General features: G+C 37.5%; 1 pseudogene; it reads right to left on the reverse strand.

Moving 5' to 3' along the window:
• Positions 1-9,483: 9,483 nt before the first annotated feature.
• LOC109439310 (translationally-controlled tumor protein) lies at positions 9,484-10,017 on the reverse strand (annotated as a pseudogene).
• Positions 10,018-10,524: the final 507 nt, after the last annotated feature.

Genomic DNA, 10,524 nt, shown 5'->3' on the forward strand with positions numbered 1-10,524 from the left:
AATTTGTCTTTGAATACATCCAGCCTTTGCTCTAAAATTTTCTTCTCACAATTCCCCTTTTTATCTTATCAATAGGAGGAAGTTTCTGGTTGCCTGGGGTCTCGGAGGCACAGTTTTCATCTATAAACCCAACAACTTAAAAATGATCCTGGGAGGCCTGCTAGCTGGCAGTTTACAAAACAGATTTAAAAAGAATGATCTTGGGTGATTTTTCTAAACACATTAATGTTAAACTTGACATTTGTTTAGGAGCCTCATGGACTCCATTAAAAGCCATCTTCTCTGTTCTGCTCTCTTTGGTTCTGGGCCTGGGAAAGGGGCGTTAGGACATTTTCCCCTCCATTTGGATACTTGAGTAACTGCATTTAGTGTAGAGCTCTGATTGGTGGAGATTAACCACAAACAGGTGAGGCTTTGAGAGTTTTCCTGCTTGTCTGAATTTCTGATCTGAGGCAGGGCAGACTGTTTGGATTTCATTCAAACACAGCCTCAGCCTAAAGTATCATTGTGTACACTGAAGGGAGTAGACAGAAAGAAAGGGTGGCTGCTGCTGCCAAAAGGCTAGAAGAGGTGCATTGGGGGGTGGGGAGAGCCCTGGTCACACTCAATCATATCACTCTGCCTTATTTTCATCAGAGCACTTGTCACCATATGAAACTGTTCTAGTGAGTTATTGCCTTAATTATCTCTCCCCCTGATGAGAACAGAACCTGCAAAATGGTTCAAAATTCCCTCTTCCAGGGATGGCAATTTTTGGGATGCTCTTCAAGCCTCCCAAGACCAGGCTCCACCATTTCATGGACACTGAGACCTATACCCCCTCATCCTAATATTTCTCCATTAGAGATTCAAGCCTATTGGTGAGGCCTATATCTGCCTCAGCCATCCTCTTTAAAAAGGTAATTTTCCTGGTAAAAGTAGAAGGGACAAATTAGGTGGAAGGGGATCCAAGGTGGGAAGTGAAGGCAGAGGTGAAGAGGGGAATAGCAAAGCTCAACTCTATGTACCTGCTTCATGATTTGGCCTCAAGCCCTGCCTGACAGTTCAGTGGCCCAAGAAAGCCCAAGCCTTAGGAACCAGGAGGGAACCCACACAGACTAGTTGTCTTTCTTCCTCAGGAACTAGCTCAGAGAAACTCCCCTCCTCCAGCAGTATCCCCATCTCCTTTCTCCCCTCTGCCAACTGTGAGTCAGGTAATCTTTTTTTCTTATATACATGAAATAATATACATAAGTCAGTGATTTCCTTCTGAACTCCACCCTTCCCCTTTGGAATTTGAACATTTGTCTTCCATTTCCTGGCACGTTCGCTTCTGTAGCAGCCAGCTCCTTCAAGGAAGGCCAAAGAGCTTCTTCTTCCTAAGAGTGAGGGGCTTCCTTTGTGGATGAACAGCAGAGGGGCTGGAAAGGCAGCCCCAGACTGAGGAGGAGCAGTTCCAGCTCCAGGACCCCAGCCAGAAGGCCACCTCCCACCTACCTCTGCCAGCACCATGGCAGGCATTTCTAGACACAGGGTCCATTAAGGGTCTTGAATCAACCCTGCCACAAAGAACAACTCCTGCAAAGGCTTCGGAGTGCCTGCTGAGACCCAAGCCTCCAGACCCTGAAGTCTTTGTGGAGCAGATGACATGTGGAGGAGCTTTCTAACAATTCCAGAGAAACTGGGAACAAAATGGTTGGGGAAAATGTGAACTGAGCAGGTGATAGCCCCCTTTGCATTCCCAACCCACCCTTCCTCCCAAAGCAACCAAAGCCTTGCTTCTGTAGTCAGAAAGGAAAGGGAAGGGATCTGGAAACTCATTCGTATGAAGAAGCTAGCAGCTTAATGGGTCCTGGTACCAGGGTGATTTGCATTTTTAAAGATGGCAATGCTTAACGCAAGAATGGTCAAGTTAAGTTGCTGACATCAGTGGTGGTGGGGGGTAGTATGTAGTGAGGGGAAGTTTTTCTGATGCCCCTCAAAGTACAACCATGCAAGTGATTGTCTTCCTGGAAGACCAGGCCTGGCTCTAGCCTTTTCATACATCTACTTTTCAGCACCCATGGTCATACTTGGGCCACAGAGGAGGGCTGAAATTTCCCTCTGAGATGCCCTTTTTGAAACTTTTCCTTTGGGAACACACAATTATGGATATCACTGCAAAACCACAACAGTGGATACTCATTCTGTCCCTAGAAAATGTTCTTCCTAAACCCACAATTGCTCATTGAAAGCTGTATTTTTTTTCTAGGAAGTGAAAGATTTTATGCCAGAGTTGCTCTCTCAAAGTTTCTGAGAACAACAAAGCATTGTATGGTACCACCAGCGTTTAGGCTTAGGACAATTATATAATGAATCAGCAGCATTATAATGCTGTTTCCCAGATGACTTATCTTGCATCATTGTATCCAAATCTCTGAATCATCCAGAAAGCTATTACAGCTAGAGATTACCAAGTTAACTGAAGGGAAAAAATCCTGGAATTCAATAAAACCTCAGTGGCCCTAAATCACCTACCACACCTTTCATGATTTTTTGAATTATGTTACGAGTCATTGGTTTTGTGGCTTTGTTTTAATGGTGATGGTAATGAGAGATGAGCAGGGAAATTATTACCTCATCTTCTACTAGCAATCCTAAAATGCTGGAAAAAGCTCTGGATTTGAGTCAGAAAATCTCGATTCGAATCCTGCTACCTACAAATCAAATATTTCCACTTTAAAATGAAGAACGTGATTGAGCTGTCCAAAGAAAATAAAGAAAATATTTAAAGGATGCATCCAGATCTTGCCCCTCATGCTCTGAAGAAGAAAAATCATGAGGCAAAATTATGCAAAACTAAGTGAGGTAGAGCTATCATCACAAGGATCCAACCAAATTGAAAGTTTTTTTGTTTTGTTTTGTTTTGGTTTTGGCTTTTTTTTTGGAAAGCAATATATTTTAGGTTCTAGAAAAACTGAAGCAAATTGTCAACAGAGTTCAACAGGGATGTTTCACATTTTTTTATTTAATTCTCACAGCAGTCTTGTAATATTTGGCTTATATTTAATAGATAAGAAAATTGAGGTCCAGGGAGAGTAGAGGACAGACTTGGCCAAGGTCACACACCTTGTGAATTGTGGAACTAGGATTTAGATGGGTCTGGACTCTAAATGTAGTACTCCTTTCACTGAATCATACTGGCAGAATGTCCATTATAGGAACAGTATTTATGGGTTGAATTTTCTTCTAAAATGTAGAGTGACAGAGTGATTTTGAAAAATACATCTCATTGCCCACAAGAAACTTACATTAAATAAAAAGGCATAAACTTATCCAAGGTTAAGAGCGGTTTAAGGCCTATTATAGCTGATGCAAATGCCAGTAAAACAGTGATTCCTAATAATATAAGACAAAATAGATATTACTGTAAAATGATAGGAGAGTAAATAAGGAAACCATGATAAAAAGTGAACAAAACCTAGTATTCTGATTTTTTATGTCCCAAACCACAAAGCAACTACATACACTTAAAAATACAACTGACAGAAATATCAGAAGAATCATGTTAAATGTAATTAGAGATATTAATATTTGAGATACGACAGTTCAAAGAGCATATTAGGGTGATATACTCCAGGGTGTATTACTGTTTTGGTAATAAAAATAAACCCCAACATTTCAGTGGCTTAACACATTAGAAGTTTGTCACTGAATAGTAGAATGTGATGTTCCTGGTTCATGGGCAGCTTTCTTTTCTGTACTAATTAAGAGACCAAGTTGCTTCCATTCTGTGTTTCTACCATTCTCATAGGACTCCAGAGTCCTTTGCTTCTGGTCATCAAAAAAGGAAAGAAAGAGGGGAAAACCCCATCATTTCTCAGAGGCCCCAGCGTGGAAGTGACACATACCACATCAGCTTACATTCCATTGGAGAGAACATGATCAGCCTGAATGCAAAGATGGCTGAGAAATTTAGTCCCTGGTTTGGCAGCCATCTTCAGGAACAATCTCACACTATGCAAGAGGGAACAGGGTTGTTTTTGATAAACCAACTAGCCATCTTTGCTACAGAAGGCAAAAGTCAAACAATTAAACAAAATCAAACATTGAAAATAAGGCAGCATCTGTCCATGAGTCCATTGCCAGGCTGGAAGACAGATGCAAAGCAACTAGGAGACTCATTACCTGAAGTGGTCTAAAGCTGAAGAAGAGTCCAAAGAGAAGATGAAGTTGTCAGAAGGAAGAAAAAAGTTGTCAGAAGAAAGAAAGATGCATTCATTCACTAATTCCAAAGGGCCAGTCAAAGGCATAATAGGGAAAAAGAATAGCAAAATCAGTAAGTGGCTAGGAGAGTACAAACATACAATCACCCTCGTCCCCACACACACCAAAAAACAAACCAAAACAGGACAAGGTTTGAGTTTTGAGTAAGATTAGTTGTTCAGATCTTGGTTTTTAAAAAGGCGGATATGCTTCAAGGAAGTCCCTTTAAGTGGTGGCACCTGGTGAGTGAAGCGGGGCTGAAATGTGTTTTTAAAGGAGCCTCACTGGGATAGACCACATTATCACATGGAGACAGCTTCATGATCAGGCCATAGAAAATATTTTATTTTCAGTTAATACAGAAATGTCACAAAAATCAGTCACATACAGAAAATGCAAAAATTTATTTTGTAGATATAGAAAAATTCTACGTAGCATGTTCTCAGACTACAATGAAATAACATTAAAATAGGTGGCAAGAATGAAACTAAATAATAAACAATGTAGAATTTTAAAACTTCTCTTAATTTATGACCAGGTCAAGGAGGAAATGCAATACAAAAATGACAGAATATGTTTAAATTAAAATATAAAGAATTTGATAATATATAGAATGCTGTCAATGTATGGAACGAAGGCGAACTTATCAGGGTAAATACCTGTATTAATAAGTAAGAAAGAGTGAGAGAAACATAGCAAACTACATCTCTAAATCCCTTTAAAAGGGAATAAAGCACCCCCCCCAAAAAAAAAAACACACAGAAATAGAAAAGCCAAATAAAAATCAAGAAAATGGAAAAGATAAAAAAGAAATATTTGGTAAAAGAACTAGTAGTTGTTTCTTTGAAAAAGTAACAGAATTTTTGGCTGAATGATTTACAAAAAAGAAAAATAACACAAAACACAGTAAATCAGAGACGGACAAAGATTTAACAATGAGTAGAAGAGAAATTCAAAACACTTGGGGTTATCTGCCCCTCTTCTCTGTTTCTATAGTACCGTGTGTATATTTCTATGAAAACATTTGTTGTGCTGTACTTTATCTATTTATTTGTCTGTCTTATTGTATTAGCCAAGCTCCTGGCAGGAAACAGATGGCATACTCCAAAAGGTCTTATTGAAGAGACTAATAAAAGGACTATTTGCAATAATACCCACAGGGTTAAGTGAACCAACAGGGGAGGCTGAAGAACCCTGGGGCTACCAAGAGCAGCAAGTTAATCCCTCCCCAGCAGGAATGGTATTAGGGGAACATGGCAAGAATTGGAGTTGTGAGAGAGGGGTTGCCTGACAGGAGTTGTGATGATAGGTAGAATAATGAAGCTACCACCAAACACAGCCTGGAAGGCAGGGGCCACAAACAGAGATTAACAGGCACCCTTTACAATCGGACTGTGGAGTCCATGAGAACAGAGATTGTGTCTTATTCATTTTTGTGCCACCAGCACCTAGGAGCAAAGATTCAAAAAGTATTTTGTTAAATGAGTGAATGATTGAATTGAGTGAGCTTTAATTCTCAGCTATATGCTAATGAAAGTGATAACTGAGTAGCTATGACTGAAGACCTACACAAATATATACAGTGCCAACTATGACAGAGGAAAATTAGCATGAACAGACTATTCACAGAGAAAACAATAGGAAGAAAGCATATTAAAATAATCTAGTCAGTTATACCTCAATAAAGCTGAAAGAAAAAATAAATAAAATAATATTAAGCACTTGGCTTTAATCGAATCACTGGAGAATTTTTCTAAGAAACAATCCTTCTAATTAAACAATCTGTCCAAAAATGCAGAAAAGAGTATACTACTAAAGTTGTTTTATGAAGCAAATATGTTTTTATTTAAATGCTCAGAAACAACTATCAAGCAAGAAAATTATAGGTTAGTTTTATGAACATGGATGCAAAAATTCTAAATATTGTAATAAAAATACAATGCAATAAAACTGCTCTGAGCTAGGTATAAAAATGTTATAACCTTAGAAACACTTTTAACATAAGATAGCAAATTAATGGATAAATTCTTAAAAATTACATCCGTTTGTACCTTCAAAAAATATGCTTTGAGTGTCTAGCATGTATCAGGCACTGTTCTAGGCACTGGGATACAACGGTGAACAAGATGGGCAAAAAGCCCTGCTCTCTTGGAGCTTCCATTTTCATGGGGGAGAGAGAAAAGTAAGGCAATAACTCACTTGAACAGGTTCATAGGGTGACAAGTGCTCTGATGAAATTAAGCCAGTGATATGATAGTGTTATCAGAAGTGAGTCACATTAGATAAGGTTATCAAGGAAGCCCTGTTTGGGGATGTTTGACCTGAGGCCTGATATTGCATTAAGATGGTGAGAAGACATTTCTTAGAATTTAAATCTTCCATTAGTTAAATAAAATTAAAAGGCATGGAAGATTTTCTTTCTTAACAGGACATTATACATACCTAAAGTCAAGAGTCATAGGCACCGGAGATGCTATATTAAAAACATAAACATGACAAGGATGTCTCTCTCATCAGTCTAAATTAACTTTGTAATAAATGAGATTGAAGAAGAAGAAATGAGTTATAAATATGTGGAAGAAATATCACTTCTCTCAAATGACAGGATTATATAAAGAAGCCTAAGTCATCGACATAAAAGTCATTAAAAATAATGACTATATTGAGCAAAGTAGTATAATATAACTGACAAAAGTCAGTTGCATCCCTAATAAGTGACACAAAGCTAGACAATATAATGAAAAAGGAGATTCACAATAATGACAAAATATTAAATACTTGTTTATTCATTTAATTTGGGAGAATTATGATATATTGAAAGAAAATTATAAAATGCCAATGGGAAAAGTAAAGGAAGACATGCATAAATGATGTGATTTACTGAGAAGAAAAAAATACTTGAGATACCAAATACTGAAAATATAGCTGGTTTTCATATATACTTAAAGCAGTACAGATGAAAGCCAATGAGAGAACCTTTATAGATTTTGACAAGTTGTTAGAAAAATTCTTCTGGAAAAATACAATTATTGTAGACTCATTCTTTAAGATTTTTAAACAAATTATCAAAACTATGTATTTTTAAATGCTGGTGGAAATATTAATATTCCAGAATGAAACTGATGTATTAGAAATGTTCATGGAAATATTAATATTCCAGAATAGAATAGGTTATTTAATAACTCAACATATGGCAAACCAGAAACAACAGAGTAATAGTAAAGAAATCACTACTTAATTAACGGATTTCAGTATGGGTAAAAGTAACTCAGATCTATGGTCTAAATCATAGAGTAAAATAAATTCTAGATGATTCAAGCACTTAAATATAATAAAAACATCAAGAAGAAAATGCACTAACATTTTTACCTCAGCTACAGAGGAGAATCATTGTTATCAAATAAATGGAGGCTATCATATATCACATTTTAATTTATATTTGTGCAATGACATAAAACAAATATTTTTAAAAGTTGCAAGCAGGAAATAATATAAAATAATATTAAATGTAACCTATAATTAAAAAATAGACAAGGGAATATAGAGTATAGCATAGGGAATATAGTCAATAATATTGTAGTAACTATGAATGTTTAAATTAAAAACAAATTTATTACAGTAAAAGGCACATTGCCATTAATCCCCCACAAAATACTCCCCCTCTCTTTGAATACACTTATCCCATCATTCTTGCCACTTTCTGAAGCAGTTCTTGAAGTCCTCTTTCATGAATGTCTAGTTGCACTGTTGTGGCTGCCTTGATGTCCTGAATCGATTCAAAACATTTACCTTTCTGGTCATTTTGACTTTGGGGAAGAGCCAGAAGTCGCACGGTGTCAGATCTGGTGAATAAATTGGATGAGGACACACCGTAATGTTTTTATTTGACAGAAATTGCCATACCAGAAGTGATGTGTGACATGGATCGCATTGTGATCACAAAATACGGTGAATGGTGCTGCCAAGTGCCATCCAATGGAAAGGCAGAGATCTTTAATACAGGAAAAAGGCACGTCGAACCTTAGTAACAGTATGTGACAAGTTTCAACTTGTTCGGTGCAGTCAGTCAGCTGTGAACTACAATTGAGAGAAGGTGTGTTTTAAAGTGTGCTGTAAATCACCCTCCATCATGACAACGCTCCGTGTCACACATTTCAACTTGTTTAGTGCAGTCTGCTGGGTGTGAGCTACGGTTGAGAGAAGGTGTATTTTAAAGTGTGACGTAAATCATCCTCCATCATGACAATGATCCTTGTCACACATCGCTTCTGGTATACAGCAATTTCTGTCAAATAAAAACATTACGGTGTGTGCTCATCCAAACCTTATTCACTGGATCTGGCACCATGGGACTTCTGGTTCTTCCCCAAAGTCAAAATGGTTCAGGACATCAAGGCAGCCAGGACACCTTGTATGTCTCTGGAGAAATTCTATTCAGATACTCTGCTCATGTATTAATTGGGTGGATTGTCTTTTTATTGTTGAATTGTAAGAGTTCTTTCAATGCTCTGGGTGTTCAATCCTTATCAGATAAATGACTTACAAATATTTTCTCCCATTCTGTGGTTTGTAGTCTCACTTTCTTGATTATGACTTTCACAGCACACAAGACTTATTTTTCTTGACTTTATTTTGGGTATGGAATATATCACTCAACTCCACAGTAAAAGTGTAGAAGTCATCAGCTAGGCTTGGTTTTGCATTAAAGCTTATAGGTAATGAGTCAAAAATTTTCAGTAATTATTTAATTTTCTTATTTTTTATAATTTTTATTTTTCAATTACAGTTGAAATACAATATTATATTTGTTTCAGGTGTGCAACATAGTAATTAGACATCTGTGCAACTTATGAAGTGGTCACCCCAATAAATCTAGTACCCATCTGACACCATACATAGCTATCGTGTTTCCCCGAAAATAAGACCTAGCCGGATAATCAGCTCTAACGCGTCTTTCGGAGCAAAAAGTAATGTAAGACCCGGTCTTATTTTATTATAATATAAGACTGGGTCTAATATAATGTAGTGTAATATAATATAATATAATATAATATAATATAATATAATATAATATAATATAATATAATACCAGGTCTTATATCAATTTTTGCTACAAAAGACACATTAAAGGTGATTGTCCAGCTAGGTCTTATTTTCAGGGAAACACAGTAATATCATTTCCACATTTCCTAGTCCTGGTATGTGGCTGAAAAGCAGGTTATGATGATCACAGGTAATGGATCCAAATGGTCAACTTCGTTAATATTTTTCCAGTTCTAAACCATCTTTAAAGAAAATCATATATGGGGTCACACCATCCTTACAGTAGTCCAACAGAGCAACCATGCCATTTGGATTCATGTTTTCACCAATAAAGAACGGGTAGCTTTTGAAATTAGCAAACATGTGCTTGAGTTGTTCTGCAGCCCCTCTCATGCAATGTTTTACTCTTTCTAATCTCTGTTCTTCAAGTTTTCCTTTGATTGATTTCATGTAATCTTTGATGTACTTCTTGTAGGCTCCTTTTGCAAAGCTCACTTCCTGCAAATGATGGTTCATGACAATATCAACACCACTGACAACCATGCTTTCAGTATCTTCCCCCTTGGGGCCTTCAGTGGAGGCATTTCCTCAAAGGTGTGAATCATCATTGTTATCCTCTGTTCTAATGACCATCTTCTCCTCCACCTCCAGCCACAGCCTGTCTGTGATATCCTGGCTCTTGTAGATGTTGAAGAATGTCTCATCATGGCTGATGAGGTCCCAGTAGATAATCATGATGGTGGCTGGAAGGAGATGATGGACACACTGGCTTAGCAGGGACTTGGAGCGAGTGCGATCAGCTGGAGTGGCGCTTGGGGAGAATGGGGAGCAGGTGGAAAAGATGGATCCTTTTTTGCTGTTCTGTGTGGGTGATTTCCGCTACCTTATCTTACAAATTGATGATTTGAACTTTTGCTTCATCTAATCAATTGTTGATTCCCTTTAATGTATTCTTTATTCACTTATCATATTCTTCATTTCTGACTTCTTCTTTTCTATGCTTTTTATCTCCATTTTTATGTTTCCTTTCTCTTTGTTGAAGTTCTCACTGAAATCATTGAGCATCCTTATGACCACTGTTTTGAACTCTGTGTCTGGTAGCTTGCTCATCTCCATTTTGTTTAGTTCTTTTTCTGGAGCTCTGTTCTGGCCTTTCATTTGGGACATGTTTCTTTATCTGCCCATTTTGGCTGCCTCCCTGTGTTTGTTTCTATGCATTAGGTAGAGCCAGCATGTCTTCTGCCCTTAGTAGAGTGG

This window comes from Rhinolophus sinicus, chromosome X (assembly GCF_036562045.2).
Source record: "Rhinolophus sinicus isolate RSC01 chromosome X, ASM3656204v1, whole genome shotgun sequence".
Classification (NCBI taxonomy): Eukaryota; Metazoa; Chordata; class Mammalia; order Chiroptera; family Rhinolophidae; genus Rhinolophus; species Rhinolophus sinicus.